This window comes from Triticum dicoccoides, chromosome 4B (assembly GCF_002162155.2).
Source record: "Triticum dicoccoides isolate Atlit2015 ecotype Zavitan chromosome 4B, WEW_v2.0, whole genome shotgun sequence".
Classification (NCBI taxonomy): Eukaryota; Viridiplantae; Streptophyta; class Magnoliopsida; order Poales; family Poaceae; genus Triticum; species Triticum dicoccoides.
In genome coordinates, this window is record NC_041387.1 from 207,805,489 (window position 1) to 207,823,644 (window position 18,156).

The following is an 18,156-nucleotide window of genomic DNA, read 5'->3' on the forward strand; positions in this document are numbered from 1 at the left end:
CCCCTAGTCGCAATATTCATCTTAAGAAAATCTTGCATGTTCCTAGTGCCACCAAAAGTCTTCTTTCTGTTCACCGTATTGCCTTAGATAATCATGTCTTCCTCGAGTTTCACCCTTATTTCTTTTTGATTAAGGATCAAGTAACGAAGAAAATCCTCTATCGAGGTAGATGTGTTCGAGGGCTTTATCCGTTGATTCCGGTGCGTAGAAGATTCAATAAACAAGTCTATGGTGTTGCCAAGCTTTCGTCAACACGGTGGCATGATAGATTAGGACATGCTTCATTTTCTTTAGTTGAGAAACTGCTTAGGAAGAATAAGCTCCCGTTTATTGGGGAGCGACATAATGAAACTATTTGTGATTCATGCCAAAGAGCTAAAAGTCATCAATTACCGTATCCTATATCCACTAGTGTTTCTACCAAGCCATTGCAACTTATATTCTCTGATGTTTGGGTCCCGACACCCATCTCTGTTGGTAGACACTCTTACTACGTTAGTTTCATTGATGACTTTAGTAAATTCTCGTGGATTTATCTCCTTAAGAATAGATCTGAAGTGTTTCAAGTTTTTCAAAACTTCCAAGCTCTTGTTGAACGCAAGTTTGACAGCAAAATCATTGTTGTACAATCAGAGTAGGGGGGGGGGGAGTATGAGAAGTTAAACTCCTTCTTCCAAACCCTTGGCATATCACACCATGTATCATGCCCTCATGCGCACTAGCAGAACGGCTCAGCTGAACGAAAACATCGTCACATAGTCTAAGTTGGCCTTGCTCTTCTTGCAAGAGCATCCATGCCTCTCAAATTCTGGGATGAGGCTTTTCTCACAGCCGTCCACCTCATAAACATCCTTCCTAGTCGTGTCATCAACAACGAAACACCACTAGATTGACTTCTACATGAAAAAACAAAATATCAATCCCTCCATGTTTTTGGGTGCGCATGCTGGCCCAATCTTTGTCCCTACAACAAGCGTAAACTCACGTTTCGTTCCACCAAATGTGTGTTCCTTGGCTATAGCTCCCAACACAAAGGTGTCAAGTGTCTCGATGTCTCCACGGGTCATGTCTACATCTCTAGGGATGTTGTATTCGATGAAACATAGTTTCCCTTTGCTGATCTTCATCCTAACGCCCGTGCGCTTCTTCGCAAAGAAATTCTTATTTTGCCTGCTCATCTCACCGGTCGTGATCAAGGGGGGAACGATATTGATGATCACTTGTTAACTAATCCTGCTGATACATTGCATGAGCCTTGTGGTGATGAAACAGGGACGGAAACAGGAACAAATGGCGAAGGAAATGTTGAAAACGGAGCAAATTTCGGCCCTTATTTCATGTGTCCAGAAACAGGAGACAAAATCTCATCGGGATCGGTGCAGCGTCAAGAAATCCGATCCCCCTCGGGATCTGTTGAAGCAGGTGTTGGATCTCCCTCGGGATCTAGTGCAGTAGGCATGGCTGCGGCCGCAAGCGCACACGCCGCAGCGCCCGTCTCCACAGGCGACACGCGGCCGCCTCTCAGTGGTCGTGATGTGGACCCAGCGACTCGCCAATCCCCTGCTGTAACTGGCGATGCATGGATGGATCAGACGACGTGCGCTATAGCGGCCAGCCGTGTGCTACAACCGACGGGCTCGGGTTCGCTCCACCAATGCGGGTCTTGGCGCGGGCCTTGGCGCGGTCCCCAGCGCTGATTCACCATCATTGATTAATGGTGGGCCGGTACAGAGGTCGGGATCCTCTGCGGCCTCTTCAGGCGACGTAGTTCAGCCACAAGCCACAGAAGATCCCTCTGAGACAGCCCACGCTGCTGCACCAAGGGGATCCTCCTCGGGATCAGCTCCGGCTGGAACTCCTGTACAGGAGGCTGGATCTTCTATGGCTATGGACTCGGCTGCGTCATCACCAAGGCGCACACGACTACAAAAAGGGGTAACTAAACCTGTGAACTACAAACATATAGTTAAATATGGCATGATTTGTTCTACAGGAGAACCAGGTGAACCAAATACGGTTGAAGAAGCACTTGGTAGTGAGCCATGGAAGAAAGCTATGAATGAAGAGTACATGGCATTGAAGAAAAATAAAACATGGCATTTGGTTCCTCCACAGCAAGGTAAAAACTTGATTGACTGCAAGTGGGTATTCAGGATGAAATAGAAATCTGATGGAACCATTGATCGTTATAAAGGTAGACTTGTTGCAAAGTGCTTTAGACAGAGATATGGCATAGACTATGAGGACACATTTAGTCCGGTTGTAAAAGCTGCTACCATTTGTCTTGTCCTGTCTGTTGCTGTTTCCAGGGGCTGGAGTCTTAGACAACTAGATGTGCAGAACGCGTTCCTCCATGGTGTTCTGGAAGAGGAAGTGTACATGAAGCAACCTCCTGGGTTTGTAAGTAAAAGTGCTCCCTCTTATGTGTGCAAACTTGATAAAGCACTATATGGATTAAAGCAAGCTCCAAGAGCATGGTATTATCGTCTCTGTCACGAGATGCAGGCACTTGGTTTTGTCCCTTCCAAGTCTGACACCTCATTGTTTTTTACAACAAGTCCAACACATGCATATTTGTCCTCATCTATGTTGATGATATTATTGTGACAAGGTCATCTGATGAAGCAATCACAGGGCTCTTAACGGACTTGGGTGCAGATTTTGCCTTGAAGGATCTTGGAGACTTGCATTTCTTTCTTGGGATTGAGGTAAAGAGAAACAAAGATGGACTCCATCTCTCTCAAGAAAAGTATGCAATTGATCTGGTAAAAAAGGCTGGTTTGAAAGATTGTAAACCCTCTCCAACTCCACTATCCAGTTCAGAAAAACTATCTCTTACAAAAGGGACACACTTGAATCAAGAGGACATCACAAGATACAGAAGTTTAGTGGGAGCATTACAATATATTACTCTTACTAGACCTGACATTTCCTTTGCAGTTAACAAAGTTTGTCAGTTCCTTCATGCACCCACTACTGTTCACTTAACTACTGCAAAATGCATAGTTAGATATGTCAAACATACTTTGAGCATTGGTCTAAATTTCAGGAAGTCACCCTCTACACTTGTCAGTGCATTTTCTGATTCAGATTGGGCAGGATGCTTGGATGACAGGCGATCAACTGGTGGGTTTGCTGTATTCTTTGGACCTAACTTGATAACATGGTGTGCATGAAAACAAGCCACTGTCTCCAGATCCAGCATAGAGGCAGAATACAAAGCATTAGCAAATGCTACAGCAGAGATAATATGGGTTTAGTCTATGTTGAAGGAACTTGGTGTGAATACCACACAAGCTCCATGTCTGTGGTGTGACAACCTTGGTGCTACTTATCTCTCTGCAAATCCAGTTTTTCATGCTAGAACAAAGCGTATAGAAATTGATTTTCATTTCGTCAGAGAAAGAGTTGCTCAGAAGCAACTTGACATTCGGTTTGTGCACTCCAGAGATCAAGTTGCAGATGGATTCACAAAGGCATTGCCTGTACGAAGCTTCGAGGACTTCAAACATAATCTCAACTTGACCAAGTTGTGATTAAGGGAGGGTGTTAAACACATGTTATACGTGACATACCGAAGGTTGAGAGATTATTCTGTTATAGAGATATTGAGGTAGCTAGGGCGCACGCATATGATATATTCTTGAACTTCTTTCCTAGCTTATCTCTTATCTCTTATCTTTTGTATTTCTTCCTCTACAAGTTGTATCTCAACAAACTATGTACGCATATGCCAGGCTCGCACCCTGCCTATTTAACATGCAACACGTCGCCCTAGATGGGTAAGACGTTTCCGCTAACGCACATGGAGAAGATGTTTCTGAGATATAAATTGGGACACAGGTGAAAACCAAGCCACTTCCTGATCCAACAATTAGCCTAGCTATGAGTAGAATGTAGATATTAGGAGACCACAGCATAAGGACGCCACCGGAAAATAATAGCAGAGATGAGTGAATCAACACAACGCGTCTCCCAAGCCAATCCAATAGTGATCCAGAGAATATTGTAATCACAATGGCCCCAAAAATTGAAACTGCTACAATTATTCCCTCGATTAAAGGTCCATTCTCTAAGTCAAATTCCTTTTCATATGTAGATTAGCCTCTGTCAGATAATTAAAATCAAGTTAGTATGATTGTTTGACATGCTTCCTCGGAATAGAGAAAGATGGGTTCCTTAAGAAACAATTAGTATCTCGTGACAAATCAGTGCCAGACTACAAGTAAAGGATTACCTAAAACTCTTGTAAAATCCCATCCAAGTAATACATAACCAATAGAAACAGCAACGGCAGAAAACACGATTGACTTCATCTTCTGATCAAGTACTATAGGCCATTGAGTTTATCAGATATATTGTATACCTGAAAATATGGATGCTTTGTGAGGAACAATTGCATAATGATAGATCCAATCAAACTTCTGTTTCCTGATATGACCATTTTAGATGTAAAGTTGGCTGCTTAGGAGTTAGGATACCAATGCTTGGTTGCTTGCTCTTTAGTCACTATCTCGTCAATTGTGCAGCATTATTTATGTCACTTGTCATAAATTCCTGTGCTGTTACAAACATCATTTACTATGTTTTCCATGTATCCGAAGATGAAGTGGTAAATTACTTGTATATACTTTATGGCATAATGGTGCTGCACCTGCCAAGATAAGGTAAGCTGGCAAAGCTATTAAGGCTACCAAATACTATTAGTTTGTTGATCAACTGGCAACCACTTTAACTTATAAATGTTAAAATAGGTTGATCTGGTTGTCATGGGGAATAATTAAGAAAATGGTTGATATAAATAGTTGTGCCTTAAGGCTTAAAAGACTAGTAATATACACATTAAAAGCTTTATGTGGTTACCACCAATCATTTTTAATACAGAGTATGATGCCATGACTAGCTACGTAAACCCATCTCTAGAAAGAGCATCTTTCTTGAGCAGTGGGCACGGTTCTGAAGTAGAATCTATGATAAAATGCACTACATGTTTAACATGTAAAATTGTCAGAAATGGTTGTCCTTCATCACATTGCATAAAGACTAGTAACTCAGTCATTACTTGGTTAAAATAGATCAATTTGTTAAACATGTGCATGTCACGTTGGATGCCCCCCGGCCAATGCTAGGAGAAGATATTACGTTTGAGCCAAGGATAGAATAGGTAGTTGGGTAGTTTAAACATCTATCTCAATTGTATCTATCTCTATCTCCTTCTCCAAGTATTCTCCCTAGAATATCTCTTTGTAAACAACTCCTTGTACCAATCGGCACCAGGGTGGCTGCGCCCCCTCTATATAACATGAAGCACGTCCCTCTCTCGAGGTAAGATGTTTTCCGCTATCGCACATGGTAGTTAGAGCCTTCCTTTTCCCATCTGAAGCTTCTGTCGAATCCATCTAGCCTAGCCATGTCTTCCTCTGGTGCCCTCTCTCCCAACCTCAATAGCCAGGTCACAGAGAAGTTGTCTCGCACGAACTACGTGCTATGGCGCACGCAGATCACACCTCAACTACGCGGCGTTGGCGTCTATGGCTACGTCGATGACACCATACTGGAGCCGGTGAAGCTCCTCATCACCACCAAAGAAGGCAAGGAGACTTCATAGCCCAACCCTCTCCACCCAATATGGGTCTGGGAGGATCAGTAGGTCCTTGGATACCTGCTGGCCCACCTCACAAAGGAGGTCTTGGTCACGGTGACCTTGGTCACGGTGACCACAGTCACCACAGTGAGCGCGCTCTGGACGACGCTTGCTGCCATGTTCTCATCGCACTCGGTGAGCTGCATCAACAACATCCGCACCTCACTCATCAATGCGTAGAAGGGTAATCTCTCGGTTGCCTCTTACTTTGCTGCTATGCGGAGGTATCTAGATGAGCTCGCCGCAGTGGGCAAGGCTATCCATGATGATGAGCTTGTCTCCTACATCATCCATGGGTTAGATGCGGATTACCAACCTCTGGTGTCTGCCCTCGACGCTCGTGTCACACCCGTCACGCTGGACGAGCTGTTCGCCATGCTCTCCAACTTCGACCAATGCGTGGCCCAGTACCACGGGTCCAGCGGCGGCGGCTTCAAGTCTTCAGCTAACATGGCATCTCGTGGACGGGGCAGCAGCTCCCGTTCACGCGGCACTCCCCGCAACAAGGGGCGATCTGGTGGCGGCGGCGGCGGCAACGACCGCGGCTCCTCTCGTTAGCGGGCGCGCGGCAGGGGCCATCGTCGCGGGCGCGGCGGCGGCAACAGGACGCGTCCCGACACTCCAAGGTGCCAGATCTGCGGGAAACCTGGCCACACCACAAAAGATTGCTGGTACAGGTATGAGGATGATGATGATGACTCCCAAGATGATGATAAGGTTGCTGCGGCTGCTGATGGGTCCTACGGCGTTGATACAAATTGGTACGTCGATAGCGGGGCTACAAACCACATCACCAATGAGCTCGAGAAGGTAACCATGAAGGAGAAATACCGCGGCAAGGATCAAATCCACACAGCCAGCGGAGAAGGTATGAGTATACGTCACTTTGGTCACTCAATATTTCGTACCCCTAGACGTAAACTTCATCTTAAGAAAATTCTGCATGTCCCTGGTGCACATAAAAATCTTCTTTCCGTTCATCGAATTGCCATTGGTAATCATGTCTTTCTCGAGTTTCACCCTTATTTCTTTTTGATCAAGGATCATGCAACGAGGGAAATTCTCTATTGAGGTAGATGTGTTTGAGGGCTCTACCCGTTGATTCTGGAGTTTAGAAGATTTAATAAACAAGCTTGTGGTGCTATCAAGCTTACGTCCACACGATGGCACGATCGTTTAGGACAAGCCTCTTTTTCTTTAGTTGAAAAGTTGCTTAGGAAAAATAAGCTCCCATTTGTTGTTGAGCGTCATGTTGAAACTATTTGTGATTCTTGTCAACGAGCTAAAAGTCATCAATTGCCATATCCTATTTCTACTAGTTTTTCTACCAAACCTTTACAACTCATTTTTTCCAATGTTTGGGGTCATGCCCCCAACTCTGTTGGTAGACATACTTATTATGCGAGTTTCATTGATGACTACAGTAAATTCTCTTGGATCTATCTTCTGAAAAGAAGATCATTTGTGTTTCAAGTTTTCCAAAATTTTCAAGCTCTTGTTGACGCAAGTTTGACAACAAAATCATTGTTGTCCAATCAGATTGGGTGTGGGGGAGTACGAAAAATTGAACTCCTTCTTCCAAAATCTTGGCATCTCTCACCACGTGTCATGCCCGCATGCTCACCAACAAAACGGTTCAGCTGAACGTAAACATAGACACATCGTTGAGGTCGGCCTTGCTCTTTTGGCAGGAGCCTCTATGCCTATCAAGTTTTGGGACGAAGCATTCCTCACGGCCGCTCACATTATCAACATGCTACCCAGTCGTGTCATTAATAATGAAACTCCGGTAGAACGCCTTCTTCACACCAAAGCTAACTATAAATCTCTTCGTGTCTTTGGGTGTGCATGTTGGCCAAATCTCCGTCCCTACAACAATCACAAACTCATGTTTCGATCAAAACAGTGTGTCTTCCTAGGGTACAGTGCTCAGTATAAGGGTGTCAAGTGTCTAGATGTCTCCACTGGTCGTGTTTACATCTCACGTGACGTTGTATTCGATGAAACAAAATTTCCGTTCGCTGATCTCCACCCTAATGCTGGCGCGCTTCCTCAAAAAGAAATCCCCCTTTTGCCACCTCACCTTACAAGTTTTGATAAAGGGGGACAAAATATCGATGATCAATTGTTGACTAACTCATCTAATGATCTGCATGAGCTTTGTGTTGATGAAACAGGAGGAAATTGCGAGAAAAATGCTGCTGAAAATAATCCGGACGGGCCATATTTTATGTGTTCCACTCGAGGACACAGATCCTCCTCGGGATCCATCTAGGCGCGGCGGATCAGATCCGCCTCGGGATCGCCACCCTCTGACGAGGCAGGTGCAGGCGAGCATGCAGCAGCCTCCCCAGATTCGCGCAGCACCGGCTCGGCGGGCGACACGCGGGCTTCGTTGGCTGGTTGCGCCGGATCTCCCATCCCACACCAATCGCCACTCGCCACCTGGCAGGCTCCGGGTGGCCCAGGAGGTGCGCGGTACGCCACCCAACCGGTGACATACAAGCGGTGCGACAGCGCGCGGCCCATGGAGGGCACGGGACTTGGCACTGGTCCGACTGGCGCGGATACCCGAGTGGATAAGCCATCATCACACGATGATGAGCTGCATGCCCGCACTCCTGGATCTTCTACGGCTGCTCCAGGCGCACCGCATCAACTTTTAGCCGCAGAAAATCTTATGGTGCTAGGTGGCGCTGCTGGATCAGAATCCTGCTCGGGATTCGGTGCTACAAATGATTTGAGAGCTGCTGGATCTTCTGTGGCAACAGAGATGATTGCTCAACAGTCACATCGCACACGTCTACAACAAGCAGTAATTCAACCTGTCAACTACAAGCATATAACCAAGTATGGTATGGTTTGTTCCATAGGTGAACGAGATGAACCTAACACTCTTGAAGCAGCATTATGTGATGAGAAGTGGAAGAAAGCCATGCATGAAGAAGACATGGCATTGCAGAAAAATAAAACATGGCACTTGGTTCCCCCACAGAAAGGTAAAAACTTGATTGATTGCAAGTGGGGTTTTAGGATTAAGAGGAAATCTGATGGAACCATTGATCGTTATAAGCCTAGGCTTGTTGCAAAAGATTTTAAGCAGAGGTATGGCATATACTATGAGGAAACTTTTAGTCCAGTGGTAAAAGATGCTACTATCCATCTTGTTCTGTTTATTGTTGTTTCCAGAGGATGGAGTCTCAGACAGCTTGATGTGCAGAATGCATTTCTCCATGGTGTTCTGGAAGAGGAAGTGTACATGAAACAACCTCCTGGGTTTGAGAGGAAGACTGCTCCTTCCTATGTGTGTAAGCTTGATAAAGCTCTATATGGGTTAAAGCAAGCTCCAAGGGCATGGTACTATCGTCTATGTCACAAAATGCAAGCACTTAGTTTTGTTCCATCAAAGTCTGACACATCATTGTTCATCTACAACAAGTCCAACACATGCATATTTTTCTCATATATGTTGATGATATCATTGTTACCAGCTCATTAGATGAAGCAATCACAGGGCTACTCAAGGACTTGAGTGCAGATTTTGCTCTAAAGGATCTTGGTGACTTGAAGTACTTTCTTGGGATTGAGGTGAAGAAGCACAAGGATGGACTTCTACTCTCTCAAGAAAAGTATGCAACTGATTTGGTTAAGAAGGATGGATTACAAGGTTGTAAACCTTCACTCAACCCATTGTCCAACTTAGAAAAGCTATCTCCACTACAAAAAAATACACTTCCGTGATGATACGTGTTTGTCACAGTAGGTCGCGTTTTCTGTCATGCATGTACATCCATGACGATTTTATGACAGAATCAAGATAGTCATACCTGTGTTGTCGTAGAAGTGTTCCATGACATTACCAAAATTATCATCACGGAAGTGTCCACTTCCATGACGATAAATTGCGCGTCACAGAAGTGCTTTCATCAAGGGTGACTGACACGTGGCATCCACCGTAATGGAACACCGTTAAGCTATCGGGTCAGATTTTGGATCAGATAACCCATTAACAGCCACGACCAATGCTGATTTTCCACGTGTAAAATTCTCATTGGCTGACGGATCCACGCGTCAGCTCCGCGTTGGCACAAGTGTCACTCATCCAACGGTTAAGATGGGCCTATGATATGTTGACACGTGGACTGGCCCAAAAGTGGCCCACAAAGTTTAAATGGGCCGGCCCAACCGAAGGCCCATAAGATTTAGCAGACCATAATGGGCCAGCCCAGCTAAAGGCCCACAAAATTTAGCGGACCATAATGGGCCGGCCCAGCTAAAGGCCCACACGATTTTGCAGACCATAATGGGCCGGCCAAGCTAAAGGCCCACAAGATTCTGCAGACCATAATGGGTCGGCCCAGCTAAAGGCCCAACATTCTCTGTCAAATTGGCCCGTCAACGGCCTGTCCTAAACTTGTCATCAACGCGGCCCATGGTCAGTTCTGGCCCGTTAACAATCCGCTAAGTAATTGGGCCGAATTACGGCCTGGTGTATTTCCGGCCTATTAAAGGTCCGGCTTCATTTGGGCCCATTTACAGGCCATCAAAACTTTCGGCCCATAAACGACCGTGAAGGATTTGGGTTATATTCGGCAATGTCTGACATTCAGCCTGTTAGAGGCCCACTATAGATTTGGGCCACTTTTGGCCTGTTGTCATTTACGGTCTGTTAACATCGGACGTAAACCATGGGCCATATGTGACCCAACGTCATATCGGACCCATTAACGGCCCATATAAAAATGATGATAATCTAGCCCGACCAAAGTTCCGGCTTGTTAAAGGCCCGTGTATTAGGTCGGTGCATTTACGGCCTGTCTGAATTTTGGCCTGTCAAAGATCCGCATCGTAAATGGGCTACCATTTCGGCCTGCTAAGTCCAGTGGGTTATTTGGCACAATTAGGGCCCAATCTCACTTTCGGTCTATTAAAGGCCCATGTTTTTTATGGGCTCAAGATATTTACACCTGTAAACGGCCTATTTTTACCGAGGGCCCAAATTATGTTTAGGCCTGTTAAAGGCCCACTATGGCCACAGGTGAAAGTGCATTATATCGACTAGAGGGGGGGTGAATAGGCGATTTTTATAAATTCTTCACTGAGGAATTTGCCGGTGAGGAAATTCCTTAGCGAAGAACTAATAGCAGCGGAATAAGTACTCAGAAGTAAACATAACAGGATACATACATAGTCATCATGATGAAATGAAGACAAGCACAGAGTACAAAAAGCGTAAACATAGGATAACACAAGATGAAGACAAACAGACTGAAGAAATTGAGAAAGTCTTCAGTCAAAGTCTTCAAACACAGATATGAATAATCACTCAACACAGTAATGAGGAAATGAAAGAGTTGAGGAAATAGAACCAGTAAGGTTGGTGAAGACAATGATTTGGTAGACCAGTTCCAACTGATGTCTCAGTTGTACATCTGGTTGGAGCGGCTGAGTATTTAAACTCGAGGACACGCAGTCCCGGACACCCAGTCGCTGAGCACGCAGCTCAGGACACCAAGTCCTCACCGTATTCTCCTTGAACTAAGGTCACACAGACCTCGTCCAATCACTCGTGGTAAGTCTTCAGGCGACTTCCAAACCTTCACAGACTTGGTCACTCGGCGATCTACAATTCCTCTTGGATGCTCTAGACCATGACGCCTAACCGTCTGGAAGAAGTACAGTCTTCAATGGTAACAAGCGTCGGATCCATGCAGGATCAATCTCTTCAGTGATGCTCAATCAGTTTGGGGTTTGTAGGTGTTTGGGTTTGGGTTTTTCCTCACTCGATGATTTTCGCTCAAAGTCCTCGGAGGATGGGTTGCTCTCAAATGACAAGTGTCAGTTTCTCTCGGAGCAGCCAAACAACTAGTGGTTGTAGGGGGCGGCTATTTATAGCCTAGTGAGCAGACCAACATGATAAGACATAAATGCCCTTGTCTGATATGACCGTTAGGTGGATAAGATATTTTGGGACAGCTGGCGCGCAGCATAGCAACGGTCGGAAATTTGACTCTCAAATTCCTCAGGGCTATCATGTTCCTCAGTGTGTAGGCAATCCGCACTAGCGAATTCCTAACTCCTCAGTCAGAACAAATTCTTTAGTGACCAGAAGAACTTCGTCTCTGTCAATGAATAAATTGACTGAACTGTATTAGATTTTCAAAGGCTTCACTCGAAGGGTTTGGTAGATGTAGGATTTTGAGTTGAGCATCACTTGGAAATTTTTCCTTAGTATTTCCTCGACCCCCTTTAACAGTACGGTGTTTCCTATGACTCAAGAAAGAGAAAAAAAACTATGAAAATGAAAGTCTTCAAGCTCCATATTCCTCGCATGAATATCAAGTCTTCACGGTAACACCAATTTCTTCACTTTCAAAGTCTTCATGAAAGTCTTCAGAAATACCAAAGTCTTCAGTCGAAGATATACATTTTTAGGGGTCGACTTTCCCTGTAAATATCAAACTCCTCATAGACTTATAGACCTGTGTACACTCACAAACACATCAGTCCCTTAACCTATAAATCTTCAATACACCAAAATCACTAAGGGGCACTAGATGCACTTACAATCCCCCCCTTTTTGGTGATTGATGACAATATAGGTTAAGTTTTCAACGGGGATAAACATGTGAAGTGTAAGTACTGATGCTGAGGAATTTGATTGCAAGATATAGAAGAACTCCCGCTGAAGATGTGCATAGTGAGGAATTTGCTTTTGAAGCAATGCACACTTGAAGAATTGAATCATGGAGATCTCCCCCTATATCTTGTAATTCATACACGCATTTGACATATGATATGATGAATTTGAAATGCATGATGAAATATGGTGGCTGATGAAATTCAGCATGTGTGCAGTAACATTAATGAGGAACAAGCATGCAAAATAACATATTGAGAGTATCAAAGCACAGTGCATCAAAAGTATCAGGGCACCATCGGGTTTAAGATTACAACTCGATCCAATAAAGTTTCAGAAGAATGAGAGTTGTAACTTAACAAAAAAACACCCATATAATAGACCCACTTGAAGACTAACTCAAATTTCTCCCGCTTTGTCATCGAATGACCAAAAGGATCGAAACTGAGGACTAACGCCCCTGAAGAATATCAGGTTGATGGAGGAGCGCCAGCGTTGTTGGGGTCGGTTGTAGTAGTAGGGCCTGCCACAGTGTCGTCCAAGTCTTCATTTTCATCAGTGTCACGTGATGAAGAATAGGAGCTGGCCACCAAGGAAGGAACTTTGACCTTCTTGAATTTCTTTGGTGGAGGTGCAGACCAGTCAAATTCTTCCTTGAGACCCATATTCTTCAGATCTGCAGCGCTGTAGACATGAGATAGAATAGCCCAAGTACGGTTGAAGGTTTCATGGAGGTAGTATTGGTTTTTCTTCACTGCATTGTGTGTTGAGGTCATGTTGTGAAGAATTGAACCAAACTGATGCTTGACCCATTTATGATTGCGATCAACCTTCTGATGAAGACTGAGGAGTAACTCACGATCAGTCATCACCCTGGGAGCTGTGGCTTGAGGATTTTGCTTGGCGGCAGAGTCATGTGTGGCAGAGTCATCATTGGTGGAGTAGGATGCAGCCTTGCGAAATTGACCATCCAATGGATGAATGCCTTCATCTATCACAGCAGATGCCTTGCCTTTGTCATTAGCTGAGGAATATGTCCGTTTGAGGACTTCAATGGGAGGCAAGTAGCTGCCATGGTTCAAAGTGTCAGCTTTGTAATTTAGTGAAGCCCTTGTCCTGATGAATCTCATAATCCATGGTGCATAAGGCTTCAGCTCAAATGGTGACATAGCAATATTCGCCAGAGTCCTCATTAAGAAATCATGGAAGTTGACGGGAACGCCATGAATGATATTGAAAAGCATCTTCTTCATGATGCCAACGACCTCTTCATCGTTTGAGTCGTGGCCTTTGATAGGACTCATTGTCTTCGACAGAATGTGATAGACAGTCCTGTTGGAAATATGCCCTAGAGGCAATAATAAAAGTATTATTATATTTCCTTGTTCATGATAATTGTCTTTTATTCATGCTATAACTGTATTATCCGGAAATCGTAATACACGTGTGAATACATAGACCACAATATGTCCCTAGTGAGCCTCTAGTTGACTAGCTCGTTGTGATCAACAGATAGTCATGGTTTCCTGGCTATGGACATTGGATGTCGTTGATAACGGGATCACATCATTAGGAGAATGATGTGATGGACAAGACCCAATCCTAAGCATAGCACAAGGATTGTGTAGTTCGTTTGCTAGAGCTTTGCCAATGTCAAGTATCTCTTCCTTTGACCATGAGATCGTGTAACTCCTGGATACCGTAGGAGTGCTTTGGGTGTATCAAACGTCACAACGTAACTGGGTGACTATAAAGGTGCACTACAGGTATCTCCGAAAGTATCTATTGTTTTATGCGGATCGAGACTGGGATTTGTCACTCCGTGTAAACGGAGAGGTATCTCTGGGCCCACTCGGTAGGACATCATCATATGCGCAATGTGACCAAGGAGTTGATCACGGGATGATGTGTTACGGAACGAGTAAAGTGACTTGCCGGTAACGAGATTGAACAAGGTATCGGTATACCGACGATCGAATCTCGGGCAAGTAAAATACCGCTAGACAAAGGGAATTGTATACGGGATCGATTGAGTCCTTGACATCGTGGTTCATCCGATGAGATCATCGTGGAACATGTGGGAGCCAACATGGGTATCCAGATCCCGCTGTTGGTTATTGACCGGAGAACGTCTCGGTCATGTTTGCATGTCTCCCGAACCCGTAGGGTCTACACACTTAAGGTTCGATGATGCTAGGGTTATAAAGGAAGCTTGTATGTGGTTACCGAATGTTGTTCGGAGTCCCGGATGAGATCCCGGACGTCACGAGGAGTTCCGGAATGGTCCGGAGGTAAAGATTTATATATAGGAAGTCCTGTTTCGGCCATCGGGACAAGTTTCGGGGTCATCGGTATTGTACCGGGACCACCGGAAGGGTCCCGGGGGCCCACCGGGTGGGGCCACCTGCCCCGGGGGGCCACATGGGCTGTAGGGGGTGCGCCTTGGCCTACATGGGCCAAGGGCACCAGCCCCAAGAGGCCCATGCGCCTAGGGAAACCCTAAAGGAAGAGTCCCAGCAGGGGAAGGCACCTCCTAGGTGCCCTGGGGGGGGGGGGGAGGACTCCTCCCCTGGCCGCCGACCCCTTGAAGATTGGATCTCCTAGGGGCTGGCGCACCCCCCCTTGGGATCCCTATATATAGTGGGGTAGGAGGGCCTCCCAAACATACCTTATGCCTTTGGTGCAGCCCCCCCCTTTCTCCCAAGTTCTTCTCGTCTCCCATAGTGCTTGGCGAAGCCCTGCGGGATTGCCACGCTCCTCCACCACCACCACGCCATTGTGCTGCTGTTGGATGGAGTCTTCCTCAACCTCTACCTCTCTCCTTGCTGGATCAAGGCGTGGGAGACGTCACCGGGCTGTACGTGTGTTGAACGCGGAGGTGCCGTCCGTTCGGCACTTGATCATCGGTGATCTGAATCACGACGAGTACGACTCCATCAACCCCGTTCACTTGAATGCTTCCGCTTAGCGATCTACAAGGGTATGTAGATGCACTCTCCTTCTACTCGTAGCTGGTTTCTCCATAGATAGATCTTGGTGACACGTAGGAAAATTTTGAATTTCTGCTACGTTCCCCAACAGTGGCATCAGAGCTAGGTCTATTGCGTAGATTCTTTGCACGAGTAGAACACAAAGTAGTTGTGGGCGTTGATGTTGTTCAATATGCTTACCGTTACTAGTCCAATCTTGTTTCGACGGTATTGTGGGATGAAGCGGCCCGGACCAACCTTACACGTACTCTTACGTGAGACAGGTTCCACCGATTGACATGCACTTGGTGCATAAGGTGGCTAGCGGGTGCCAGTCTCTCCCACTTTAGTCGGAACGGATTCGATGAAAAGGGTCCTTATGAAGGGTAAATAGCAATTGGCATATCACGTTGTGGTTTTGCGTAGGTAAGAAACGTTCTTGCTAGAAACCCATAGCAGCCACGTAAAACATGCAACAACAATTAGAGGACGTCTAACTTGTTTTTGCAGGGTATGCTATGTGATGTGATATGGCCAAAAGGATGTGATGAATGATATATGTGATGTATGAGATTGATCATGTTCTTGTAATAGGATTCACGACTTGCATGTCGATGAGTATGACAACCGGCAGGAGCCATAGGAGTTGTCTTTATTTTTTGTATGACCTGCGTGTCATTGAAGAACGCCATGTAACTTACTTTACTTTATTGCTAAACGCGTCAGCCATAGAAGTAGAAGTAGTCGTTGGCGTGACAACTTCATGAAGACACGATGATGGAGATCATGATGATGGAGATCACGGTGTCATGCCGGTGACGATGATGATCATGGAGCCCCGAAGATGAAGATCAAAAGGAGCAAAATGATATTGGCCATATCATGTCACTATTTGATTGCATGTGATGTTTATCATGTTTATGCATCTTGTTTACTTAGGACGACGGTAGTAAATAAGATGATCCCTTACAAAATTTCAAGAAGTGTTCTCCCCTAACTGTGCACCGTTGCTACAGTTCGTCGCTTCTAAGCACCACGTGATGATCGGGTGTGATGGATTCTTACGTTCACATACAACGGGTGTAAGACAGTTTTACACAGCGAAAACACTTAGGGTTAACTTGATGAGCCTAGCATGTGCAGACATGGCCTCAGAACACGGAGACCGAAAGGTCGAGCATGAGTCATATAGTAGATACGATCAACATGAAGATGTTCACCGATGATAACTAGTCCGTCTCACGTGATGATCGGACACGGCCTAGTTGACTCGGATCATGTAATCACTTAGATGACCAGAGGGATGTCTATCTGAGTGGGAGTTCATAAGATGAACTCAATTATCCTGAACATAGTCAAAAGACCTTTTGCAAATTATGTCGTAGCTCACGCTATAGTTCTACTGTTTTAGATATGTTCCTAGAGAAAATATAGTTGAAAGTTGATAGTAGCGATTATGCGATCAGTAGAAAGCTTATGTCCTTAATGCACTGCTTGGTGTGCTGAACCCCAAACGTTGTTTGTGGATGTTGCGAACATCGGACATACACGTTTTGATAACTACGTGATAGTTCAGTTAAACGGTTTAGAGTTGAGGCACTAAAGACGTTTTCGAAACGTCACGGAACATATGAGATGTTTCGAGGGCTGAAATTGGGATTTCAGGCTCGTTCCCACGTCAAGAGGTATGAGACCTCCGACGATTTTCTTAGCCTGCAAACTAAGGGAGAAAAGCTCAATCGTTGAGCTTGTGCTCAGATTGTCTGAGTGCAACAATCACTTGAATCGAGTGGGAGTTGATCTTCCAGATGAGATAGTGATGTTTCCCCAAAGTCATTGCCACCAAGCTGCTAGAGCTTCGTGATGAACTATAACATATCAGGGATAGATATGATGATCCTTGAAATATTCGTGATGTTTGACACCGCGAAAGTAGAAATCAAGAAGGAGCATCAATTGTTGATGGTTGGTGAAACCACTAGTTTCAAGAAGGGCAAGGGAACAAAGGGATACTTCATGAAACGGCAATTCAGCTGCTGCTCAAGTGAAGAAACCCAAGGTTAAACCCAAACCCGAGACTAAGTGCTTCTGTAATAAGGGGAACAACCACTGGAGCAGCATTACCCTAGATACTTGGTAGATGAGAAGGCTGGCAAGGTCGATAGAAGTATATTGGATATACATTATGTTAATGTGTACTTTACTAGTACTCCTAGTAGCACCAGGGTATAAGATACCGGTTCGGTTGCTAAGTGTTAGTAACTCGAAATAAAAGCTACGGAATAAAACGGAGACTGGCTAAAGGTGAGCTGACGATATGTGTTGGAAATGTTTCCAAGTTTGATGTGATCTAACATCGCACGCTCCCTCTACCATCAAGATTAGTATTAAACCTGAATAAGTGCTCTTGCACCTAAAGGAATGGTTTATTGAATCTTGATCGTAGGGATACATATTTTTATGCCAAAAGATATAAGATAGTAATGATAGTACCACTTACTTGTGGCACTGCCATGTAAGTCATATTGGTATAAAACGCATGAAGAAGCTCCATGTTGATGGATCTTTGGACTCACTCGTTTTTTGAAAAGTGTGAGACATGCGAACCATGTCTATTGGTATATATGCATGAAGAAACTCCATGCAAATGGACCGTTTGAACTCACTTGATTTTGAATCACTTGAGATATGCAAATCATACCAAATGGGCAAGATGACTGAAAAGCCTCGTTTTCAGTAAGATGGAACAAGATAGCAACTTGTTGGAAGTAACACATTTTGATGTGTGCAGTCCAATGAGTGCTGAGGCATACATTGAATATCGTTATGTTCTTACTTCACAGATGATTCGAGTAGATGTTGAGAATATTTACTTGATGAAACACTAGTCTGAATTATTGAAT

At 44.9% G+C, this 18,156-nt stretch overlaps 1 pseudogene; it reads right to left on the reverse strand.

Annotated features, from left to right (window-relative positions):
* LOC119292625 overlaps positions 1 to 4,322 on the reverse strand; it is a 44,416-nt pseudogene extending 40,094 nt beyond the window's left edge.
* Between the last annotated feature and the right edge of the window lie 13,834 nt (positions 4,323 to 18,156).